Source organism: Callospermophilus lateralis, chromosome 2 (genome assembly GCF_048772815.1).
Source record: "Callospermophilus lateralis isolate mCalLat2 chromosome 2, mCalLat2.hap1, whole genome shotgun sequence".
Lineage (NCBI taxonomy): Eukaryota > Metazoa > Chordata > Mammalia > Rodentia > Sciuridae > Callospermophilus > Callospermophilus lateralis.
In genome coordinates this window covers 124,569,353-124,581,539 of record NC_135306.1, presented here as the reverse complement: position 1 = coordinate 124,581,539, position 12,187 = coordinate 124,569,353, and the positions used below count along the sequence as shown (strand labels likewise).

General features: G+C 35.6%; 1 protein-coding gene and 1 pseudogene across 1 annotated transcript in view; one reads left to right on the top strand and one right to left on the bottom strand.

Moving 5' to 3' along the window:
* The window catches only part of Cep126 (centrosomal protein 126), a 101,818-nt gene that overhangs the window by 49,947 nt on the left and 39,684 nt on the right, over positions 1–12,187 (top strand). The gene's annotated exons all lie outside the window — the stretch shown is intronic.
* LOC143392095 (small nuclear ribonucleoprotein G pseudogene) lies at positions 4,306–4,504 on the bottom strand (annotated as a pseudogene).

Sequence of the window (12,187 nt, the reverse complement as noted above, 5' to 3'; positions counted from 1 at the left end):
TCAAGTAATTTCCTCCCTAAAGATAACCATGACATCTGGTTCACAGTATTTCTTTCCATTGCAAAGTTTTTGCCATCGTACTAGATAATTCAACATAAATATGGATGAACAATCTTAACATGTTGACCTCCTCAATCCTTTTTCATTACTAATGACATTCTATAGGGGCTGGGGATGTGGCTCAAGCAGTAGCACGCTCATCTGGCATGCGTGCTGCCCGGGTTCGATCCTCAGCACCACATACAAACAAAGATGTTGTGTCTGCCGAAAACTAAAAAATAAATATTAAAAATTCTCTCTCTCTCTCTCTCTCTCTCCCTCTCCCTCTCCCTCTCTCTTAAAAAAAATGACATTCTATAACATTCTGCCTCAACTACCCATTCCCCTTGCCCTATCCTGAACCTTGCCAACATCTATAAATTCTCCTCCTTTTTGTGATATCTTGTCCCTTACCATGATCTATAACTTCTCTACTTTTATAATCAGTAACTCGTTCACATTATCTACTATGACTACAGTCTCTTATTCTTTCTCTTCTTACTCCTACACAGATCTGTAGTTCATTATTTTCTCTGCTTTCGTATTTCATTCCATTAGCTATTTTCTACTACTTATCTAGCTTAGATTTAATAGTCCATCATTTTAATAATTCTTCTGCCAATATCTTAAACTCCTTGCTCCTTTGCACCAGTCAGGCAACGCTCCATCTTCCAAGAAAAAAACTTAATCTACTTTCAGCTTGCTTCTAAGTAGCAGAGAGAATGTACACAATGTACCAAGTATATTGATTACACTGTAGATTCATGTTCATCAGCCCCTAATTATCAACTTTACCCATTAATCTGACTATTTCTCTGGTAAATTCACTCTCCATCTTTTACAATAGCTATTTCAAACCCTTGTTCTCCTCAAATATCCAATATCCCCATTTCTCCTTTTTCATCCAATATTCATCTACTAGTTTTTTCCAGACTACATATTAATAGGAATAAATATCCCAAATGAGAGGAAAATTGTAGAGTTAGAATACTTTAATAAATTTTTATAAGAATATAAAATACATAAAATGATACTATGTGGCTTTTAGACATATCCATGGGTAGTAAAATTGTAGCAGACATATTAATGATAATCATAAATTTAGAATAGAAATTATCTCTAGGGAGGGAAGAAGAACAAGTGTCTATAATAGCACAATTGCATTGTAATTGTTCAGGTTATAAATTGCAAAACTCCAAACAGCACCATTCATATTAGAGCATAAGGCAACCTTGATACACAGGGATCTTCAATTATGTTTGTTCAATATCTGTTCTTTACTATGCTCTATATAAAATTTCAAATGAAAAAAAAATTAATACAGAATGAGCAGTGAGGATACAGGGTTAAATTAATATAAGCCATTCTTCCAAAGCAGTTTTAGCCATGAATAATAATGTCTATGACAGTGACTTGAATAAGTACATTATGCAACATTTTTATGGAAGGATTAGTATAGATCAATAATCTTAACAGGAAAAAAGTTAAAAGCATGAAAGAAATAGAAGAAACAATTCATGGATTCAACTTTTAAGAGCAAATCCTCTTTTAATATTCTTGATTCAGTGTCTAATTTCCTATGAGATTCTACTCTAGCATTTTTTACAACTCTTCATATTTCTTTCCTTTGAGATAAACTTTAGCCTACAAGGCAAATTAGAGATATTTAGAGTGGCTAAGGAAAGAACTGAGTTTGGATGGCCTCTGTTTCATCAGTTAAATATTAGGAGATTGGATACAGTATATGAACATGATTAAAAGAGTGAGTTTTGTAAAGAATAGAGACTGTGAAACTTTTTTTGACTAAAGAATAAACTTAAGGAGAAAAGGTATCATTTGAGAGAAATTTTATAGAAAGATGACACTGACAGAAAAAATGAATATTAATATGTTTTACTCCAGAAATAAGACAGATTCCATACTAAATATGTAATTGGATTGGTATGGGGAATTGAAAATAAATTAAACTAATTGATAAATATAGGAAGACCTGAGAAATTGAACAATGATACTTTTTAAATAACATTTAAAAATATAAACCTATGGAAGACTGAAGCTGTAGCTCAGTGGTAGAGTGCTTGCCTAGCATGGGTGAGGCACTGCACTGGGTTTGATCCTCAGCACCACATAAAAATAAATAAATAAAGTTATACACACACACACACACACACACACACACACACACACACACCTATGTGGATAAATAGTTTTGCCTGGCTCCTTTCATGGAAGGCTATAAAACACTATTGAGAGAAATAAAAACCTACAAAATGTTCACGCCTTAGAAGAGTCAATATTATAAAGAAGCCAGTTCTCCTAAAGCTAATCTATAACTGTAGTACAATCTCAAAGTTTCAGCAGGATTGAGAAGGCACACCCAGGGTGGCAGAAAATATTTGTATTGTGTAATACTGACAAAGAGCTCCTAAACAGAACTGCAATAAATAAGAACTACAATTAAAGAAGAATTAAGAAAAAGACAACTCAATTGTATCAGCCAGAATTAAATTAGAAAAGTAGTGTCAGTAAAGAACTACAAAGAGATTTATTGCAAGATATTGGTATATATTAATATAGGGCCTGTCTAGGTAAATCCAAAATTGGTAAGGCAGGCTACAAATTATAGGCATGGCTAACATGACTCTCCACAGGGAAAAAAAAAAATTATTTTCTCAAGGAAGACTTATTTAAAGTTGATTTTAAATCCTTTTAATTGGTTTAATCAAGACCACCTATAATATCTTGATTGATCTACCATCCTTAAAGGAAACTGGTTATGAGACTTCAATAATATCTACAAAATACAGTTGCATAAATAACTAATAGGACTTAATATCTACAAAGCACTATCCGAGCAATAGCAACATTAGTGTTTGACTGAATAACTAGTCTAGGTAACACATCAAAGAGATCAACCCACTATTAAAAATGGAATATGTTTGGAATATGTTTCTCATAAAGGAGAATATCCAAATGGTCAATAAACATATTCAAAAGTCTGAACCTCACTAGTCATTAGGAAAATGCACATTTAAAAAATTAGATACAACTACATCAGAATAGGTAAAATTGGAAAGACACAAAACCAAGGATTGATAAAGATGTATATCAACTGGAAATTCTCATATCTACAAAAGTTGAATATATGTGTATGCTCTATGACCTAGCAATAAGTTGTATATGTGTGTGTTAAAGAGACAGAGAGAGATTGATTCATGTGGAAACCAGAAGACATGTTCAAAAACTTTCTTAGCACCTTTATAATCAGAACTGGGAATTATCTGTTTCAACTACATAGTATGAATTAAGTGAAATTCAAGCATTCATTTAATGACATACCACAGTGAAAATGAATAAGCTATTGCTAAAAAAAATAACAAATGAATTTCACATCATACTGTTGTACAAAAGAAAATTGGACAATAAAAATGGAAATTATATTCCATTTATATCAAAAGCAGGTAAACCTATGGTGGGGAATAAAATGGAAATAGGTAAAAGGAGTTTTTCAGTACTCGTGATCTGGGTTTGTGAATAGAATCTGTTTACTTATAATTTGTGCACTATTCTATGTAGGTTATACTCAGTTTAAAAAAAATTCAAAGGAGAACTAGAATTCTAAATTGTAGCTCCAGTGTTTTTACCCTAGGATAAATAGTTTTTATGAGACCAGAAATTTGATCAGAAACATAGAAACAAATTGTGTAAAAATTAGATAGCATTTGTTCTGTGTCCATTTGAAGCACTATTCTAAGTGCTATTCTAAGCACTTTACAAATGGAAACAAGTTTAATTCTCCCAATAAGAATGTGAAGTAAATAATATCATTACCCTTGTTTTAAAATTAAAACTGAGAGGCACAGTGGTGTATGCCCATAATTCCAATAACTCAGGAAATTGAAGCAGGAGGATCACAAGTTCTAGGACAGCCTGAGACCTTGTATCAAAATAAAAAATAAAAAGGGCTGAGGATGTAGCTCAATGGTAAAACATAGCTGGGTTCAATCCCCAGTACCAAAAAATTTAATAAAAAATAAAATTAAAACTGAGGTACATAGAGATAACAAACTTGTATAATTTTCATAGCTAATATAAGTGAGGCCCAGGATTAAAGCATTCTATCTCTAGAGTCTTGTGTTTTGTGTTGTTTTTTGACTAATTACAAAAGCTTATTTAACCTAAAGTTTAAGATGAAAATGTTCATGACCCAATTTTTACATCATAGTAAAATAAAATAGGTTCTTTGTAGAGGGGACATGGATTTCTCTACCGGACGGTCATTATGTATACTTGTTCCAAGGCTTCTAACATGATGATAATATTTCCTCCTATTACCCCCATCCCAACATTGTTCTGTTATCCAGTAGTTATCATCATGCATTCATAAGGGATCAAATCCCCACAATATTCTCTGGGCATGTCTACCACCATTTAATGACAATGTTAACATCTTATCCATAAATTTTTCAACTCAGGAACAAGAGCTTTATTCACAGTGTCTAAATCATGGGCTCTGAGTTGCTTTGAAATACAAGTCTGTGTTCTTTACCACTTAGCTACTATATACTGTTTTCTAAAACCTCTCCCAAATAACAACAGATTTTTCCATAATATACATGGAAAAAAAGCACATCAATCTATTCAATTTGTGGATGGCACAAAAGAACAAAGTCATTAGTGAAACAGAGGTGGAAACAAGATTCAAAATCATCCTGATCAACTGAACTGATAAACCAAGACCAAAGAAGTTAGGTTGAGCAAGAAAACTCTCAAGCTATTCATTTGATTTTTTAAAATTGTGAAATATGTCTTACATACAAAATTATGTATATCATCTATAAGAACAGGGACTAAAAACAAGAGTCCTGTATTTACTGCTCAGTTTCAGAAATAGAAAAATCACTCCATATGCTTCTCAAAGTTGCTTCCCTTTCCTTCCTCACAGAAGCAGACACCATACAGAACTTTATGTTAATTATTCCATGCTTTTCTTTATAATTTTACCATCATATGAATGTATCCAAAAAAATATTGTTTATATTCACCTAGTTTTGAAGCATTTTATAAATGAAATCATGTCATCTCTATTCTTCTGGGGTTTTCTTTTTTCAATCAATATTTTTTTTCAGATTGATTAATTTACCTCTACTTCCTTCATATTTACTATATCTGAATGTAAAAAAAATTAATTCTATCATTAAACATTTAGATTACTTCTAATTTCTTGCTTTTATGAATAATGACCCTAAGAACAGTTTTGAACATTACTGATGCTGAAGTTGCTGGGTCTTAGGGTATGTATGTTTTCACCTTTACTAGGTAATCTGAATTGTTTTGTTATGTCCTCACCAAAGCTCTGACTCCCTTTCTAATGTTTTTAATCATGTGGATGTAAAATAGTTTCTAATTATGCTAATTTGCATTACCCTAAGTATAAATGAATTGAGCATTTTGAACATTTTCATATAATTATGTGTGCTTTGCTTTGCTTTTTTGAAATATCTATTGTCTTTTGTACATTTTTATATCTTCTATGGGTAGGAATTCCTTATATTTATTATATTAGTGTTGATATAATATTAATACAAAAATATATATTTAATCATTTTACAATTCTAAGGAAGAAGGTATCTGTTTTGGCAGCTGTTCTTTGAGAAAACCACAAAGACAGTTGGGTAGTGATACTATCACATTTAGAATTTTCATATGACACTAGAAATTTGGCCAGAGATACCAGGGTAAGTTTTATTACTTACCCTAATGCCAGAATTAGGCAGAGACAATGCTGCACACTTGTAATCCCAGCAACTTGGGATGCTGAAACAAGAGGAATCACAAGTTCAAGGCCAGCCTTGTCAACTTAGCGAGACCCTATGCAATTTAGTAAGACTGTCTCTCAAAATATTAAAATGGGCAGGGGATGGAGTTCAGTGATAAAGCTCCCCTGGGTTCAATCCTCAATATTGACAAGAAAATCAGCGGTAGGTGGGGAGAAAAAAGAAGAGACCAAGCTATTGGCTATTATAATAATTATTAGGTATTATAATAATTATTAGGTATTCACACATATGTGAATGAAATAATACATAAACAGTTTTAAGTATACGCTGTATCTGTTCTTGGGATAAATAATCTCCAACCCACCAAACTTAACACATATGTAAAGGACTAAAGACAAAAATAAAAGTTTGCTATAACTGTTACAAAGTCAATAAAATTTTTTACAATAATTTCAGAATTATTTTCAGTAATAACCAAATTTAGATGTAAATGCCGTACTCTGTCTTCATAAAGAATGTAGAGAAAGGCCTGTGCAAAGAACTTTAGAGACTCAGAATTAGAGAGGAGATCTAAAGATCAATTAAAGGAACACAGTCTAAGAGATATAATAGCTCTGTACAAATATTTGAAGGTTTATTATGCTTAAAAAGAACTAAATAAAACTAAATGAAAGAATAAAGTTGCAAGGGGCAGGATTCAAGCTTGTCAACAATGATAGATGATGCCCCATTTGGTCCCTATCACTATACCATTCAAGCATAGGTTGAATGTCTACTTGTAATTTAGATATATGGATTAGAGGTTAAGTCATTAGTGTGCTGAGAAATCAACTTAATGACTGGTAGCCGATATTTTTAAAATAAAGTCTAACTTTAGAGCTGTAATGTTCTAGAACAGAAACTACCAGTGGGCATCGTATGTCATAAGAATGTGTTTTCTAAAGCTACATGTATATACTGGGTCACTATGACAAATATGTTTGTTTTTTTTTTTAAAGAGAGAGTGAGAGAGGGAGAGAGAGAGAGAGAGAATTTTAATATTTATTTTTTAGTTATCAGCAGGCACAACATCTTTGCTTTGTATGTGGTGCTGAGGATCGAACCCGGGCCGCACGCATGCCAAGCGAGCGCGCTACCGCTTGAGCCACATCCCCAGCCCCAACAAATATGTTTATTTTTCTGAGACACAATCAAATCAGCATGAAAGTTACTAGCATAATGTATAAGAGCTAGAATTTTAGAGTTTTGAGCCCAATTAAGTGGAGCTGAATCTCAGCTTTACCCCTTACTGGCTCTACGAATTTGGACAAGTTATTTACTGTCTCCTGTGCCTTAATTTCTTTATCTGTAAAGATGGTGGTGGTAATCGTACCTATAGCCCTTAGAACAATATCTGGAAATTTATAAATGCTAAGTAAATATTAACTAGTATTATGTTATTTCTGACTCTCAAAAGTCAGATGTTCAGGTCCTGGACAATTTTCCTGAAAATTGGTGGCTTCTTTGTGTCTGTTGTTTTATACTTATATTTATATATCATTTGCATAAATTTGTGCATATGTGTGTGTATTAGCTATAGGATCATAATTAACATCAATTAAATTTAATATTCAAACCCATGTTCTCCAGTATATAATTTAACCTCAGGGCTCAAAATACTTTAATTTTGTTCTTCTTTCTGACACTTAATATAACATATGTGTATACTTCCATGTACTTCCCCAAGACATTTATATGTTTACATAAATATTCATATTCTATGCCCCAGACTAAGTAAATTTTCTACTCCTTAGCCCATAAAAACCTAAGTATATACCACAATAATTTTGTCTTTGCACATAATGTTCTTCCTGTCTCAAAGCACTTTTTTACTTGTGAATCCAACTACTCCTTTTAACATCAAGCTCAGATATACTATCTTTCTTAATTTTTTAGTTCATTGTAATCCTCTGGGCTTTCATTTAGTTCTGTCTATAATTATACATGCAATTTAAGCACTTTACTGCAATAATCCATTTAACTTTGTATCCATCCTTCTAAACCAACAGTGTCAAATATTATCACTATTAATAAAATTTTGAGAAATATATATGCTGTACATATGTATTACTATACTAACATGTGCATATGAACCTTAATCAGAACACAACATTTTTTTTTCTAATTATACATGACAGCAGAATGCAATTTGTTTCATTATATACAAATGGAGAAAACCTTTTCATTTATCTGGTTATACACAATGCAAAGTTGCACCATTTATACAATCATACATGTACCTAGGGTAATGATGTCAGTCTCATTCCACCACCTTACCTATCCCCATGCCCCTTCCCATTCCCAACTCCCCTTTGCCCAATCCAAAGTTCCTCTATTTTTCCCATGCCCCCTCCATTATGGATCAGCCTCCACTTATCTGAGAGAAAATTCTGCCTTTGATTTTTTGGTTTTGGCTTTGCTTAGCATGATGTTTTCCAGCTCCATCCATTTACCTGCAAATGCCATAATTTCATTCTTCTTTAATGCTGAGTAATATTCCATTGTGTACATATACCACAGTTTCTTTATTCATTTATCTGTTGAAGAGTACCTAAATTGGTTCCATTGTTTAGCTTTTGTGAATTGAGTTGCTATAAACATTGAAGTGGTTGCATCCCTGTAGTATGCTGATTTTAAGTCCTTTGGGTATAAACCTAGGAGTGGGATAGCTTGCAAATGGTAGTTCCATTCACAGTTTTCTGAGGAATCTCCATACTGCTTTCCAGAGTAGTTGCACCAATTTGCAGTCCCACAAACAATATATGAGCCTACCTTTTTCCCCACATCTCTGCCAACATTTATTGTTACTTGTATTCTTGTTAATTGCCATTCTGACTGGAGTGAGATGGAATCCCAGTGTAGTTTTAATTTGCATTTCTCTAATTGCTAGAGATGTTGAACATTTTTTTATTTTAATTGTTGGGCATTTGTATTTATTCTTCTGTGAAATGTCTGTTTACCTCCTTTGCCTGTTTATTGATTGGGTTATTTGTTGGCGGGGGGGGGGGGGGGAGATTGGTGTTAAGTTTTTTGAGTTCTTTATATATCCTGGAGATTAATGCTCCTATCTGAGGTGCTGGTAGTAAAGAATTTTTCCCATTCTGTAGGCTCTGTCTTCACATTCTTGAATGTTTCCTTTGCTGTGAAGAAGATTTTCAGCTTGATACAATTACTTTTATTTCTTGGTTTTACCTGTGCACTTTAGGAGTCCTATTGAGGAATTCAGCTCCTAAACTGACATTATAGAGATTTGGGCCTACTTTTTCTTCTAGTAGTTGCAGGGTCTTTGGTCTAATGCATAGGTTCTTGATCCAATTTGAGTTGATTTTTGTGCAGGGTTAGATATAGTGGTTCAATTTCAATTACTACATAAGAATTTCCAGTTTTCCCAGCACCATATGTTAAAAGGGCTATGTTTTCTCTAGTGTATGGTTTTGGAAACTTTGTTTAGTATGAGATAACTGAATTTATGTTGCTTTGTTTCTGTGTCTTCTATTCTGTACCATTGGTCTTCATATCTATTTTTGTGCCAGTATCATGCCATTTTTTGTTACTAGAGCTCTATAGTATAATTTAAGGTCTAGTATTATGATATCTCCTACATGACTTTTCTCACTAAGGATTGCTTTTACTATTTTGGGTCTCTTAATTTTTTAAATTTAACTTCATGACTGCTTTTTATATTTCTATGAAGAATGTCTTCAGAACCTTTATAGGAATTACATTAAATCTGTATAGTGCTTTTGGTAGTGTAGCCAATTTTGACATGTGCTGCCTATCCAAGAACATGGGAGATCTTTCCATCTTTTAAGGTCTTCTTTAATTTCCTTCTTTAGTGTTCTGTAGTATTCATTGTAGAGGTCTTTCACTTCTTTTGTTAGATTGATTCCCAAGTTTGTTTGTTTGTTTGTTTGTTTGTTTGAGGCTATTGTGAATGGGGTAGTTTTCCTAATTTATCTTTCAGCTGATTTATTGTTAATGTACAGGAATGCAGTTCATTTATGGATGTTAATTTCATATCCTGCTACTTTGCTGAATTAATTTATGAGTTCAAGAAGTTTTCTGTTGGTGGATTTTTTGGGTCTTCTAAATATAGAATCATGTCACCAGCGAATAGTGATAGTGTAAGTGCCCTTTTCCTATTTGTATCTTTAATTTCTTCCTTTTGTCTAGTTGCTGTGGCTAGGGTTTCAAGGAATATGTTGAATAGAAGTGGTGAAAGAGGGCATCCCTGTCTTGTTCTAATCTGTAGAATTTTTCTCCATTTAGAATTATGCTGGACTTCAGTTTGGTATATACAGCTTTAATAATGTTGAGGTACATTCCTACAATCACTAGTTTTTCTAGGGTTTTGAGCATGAATTGATGCTGAATTTTGTCAAATGCTTTTTCTACATCTATTGATATAATAATGTGGTTCTTGTCTTTAGGTCTGTTGATGTGACTTATTTATTCCCATATGTTGAACCAACCATGCAACCCTGAATCCCACTTGATTATGGTGCACTATCTTTTTAATATGTTTTTGTATGTGATTTGCCAGAATTTTACTGAGAATTTTTGCATCTATATTCATCAGGGATATTCTAAAACCTTCTTTTTTTGATGTGTCATTGTCTGGTTTTGGTATCAGGGTGATACTACCTTCATAATAGAATGAGTTTGGAAGAGTTCTCTCCTTTTCTGTTTCATGGAATAATTTGAGGAGTATTGGTTTAAGTTCTTCTTTGAAGATTTTGTAAAGATTAGCTGAAAATCTGTTTGGCCCTGGTCTTTTCTTAGTTGGTAGGCTTTTGATGGCATCTTCAATTTAATTGCTTGAAGTTAATCTGCTTAAATTTTCTATGTCTTGCTGTTTCATTGGGTAGGTCATATGTCTCTAAAAATTTGTCAATGTCTTCAATATTTTCTATTTTATTGAAATATAGATTTTTCAAAGTAGTTTCTGATTATCATCTGTATTTCAATAATGTCCATATACTTCCTTTTTCATCACAAATTTTAGTGATTTGAGTTTTCTCTCTTTTTTTCTTCATTAGTTTAGCTAAGGGTTTATCAACTTATTTACTTATTCAAAGAACAAAATTTTAGTTTCATCTATTTTTTGAATTTTTGGTTTTAATTTTATTGATTTTGGGCTTTTATTTTAATTATTTCCTGATTTGGTCTTCCTTTTCTAGGGCTTTGAGATGTAATGTTAGGTTATTTATTCGGTGACTTTCTATCTTTAAAGAATGTATTCAGATAGATCAGCAGGGAAAACTTAAGGGCCCCTCCCAGCTCTCCTGTGAGCGCAATAGCCAGACCGAGGGCGGCACGGGAGCCGCGGCTGCGGCGAGGGAGCCGGCGGGAGCTGGGGCTGCGGCGAGGGAGCCGGCGGCAGCCGGGGCAGCAGCACGGGAGCCGGCCGGAACCGGCGGGAGCCGCAACAGCGGCGCAGGAGCCGGTGGGAGCCGCCGCGGTGCTGGCACAGGACTCCCAGCTACCGCTCCCACCAGTGCTGACAACTGAGGTCTCTTGCACCGACTCGCCTTGGCGTGGGACTCACGGCTACCGCTCCCACCAGTGCTGACAACTGAGGTCTCTTGCATCAGATACGGGGGCGTGGCTACCAGAAGGTAAGCAAGTTTGCTGGGGGTGCTCAGCCCCAAGCTCTACAAACTAAGGGCCTGAGGGAGGCAAACAAGGAGAGTGTGCCCAGGCACTAATGAAACAGCTGCTCCACGCGTGTGCAAGGTAGGCAGAACTGTGACCACCGCCAAAACAGGCCCAGTGGACTGCCAGACACATCGCTCAGGTTGGGGGAGGGGCAGAGCCGCCAGGAGCCTGCAAGTTACGCAGACCTGCGAATCACCAGCTGATCAGACCCAGCAACCGCGGAGCGGCAGAGCCACCCCCGGGCCTGCAAGGTAGGGGCATTTGCCAACCACCGGCAGGTCAGGCCCAACAAACTGTGGAGGGGCACAGCTGCCCCACGAGCCTGCTAGGTAGGCAGAACCCTGACCACCGACAGAACAGGCCCAGAGGCTGGCCAGACACATCGCCCCGCCCCGGTTGGGGGAGGGGCAGAGCCGCCGGGCGCCTGCAAGTTACACAGACCTGCGACTCACCAACAGATCAGGCCCAGCAACCGCGGAGCGGCAGAGCCACCCCCGGGCCTGCAAGGAAGGCGCACTTGCCACACACCAGCAGGTCAGGCCCAACAAACTGCGGAGGGGCACAGCTGCCCCACGAGCCTGCTAGGTAGGCAGTACCCTGACCACCAACAGAACAGGCTCAGAGGACGGCCAGACACATCGCCCCGCCCCGGTTGGGGGAAGGGCAGAGCC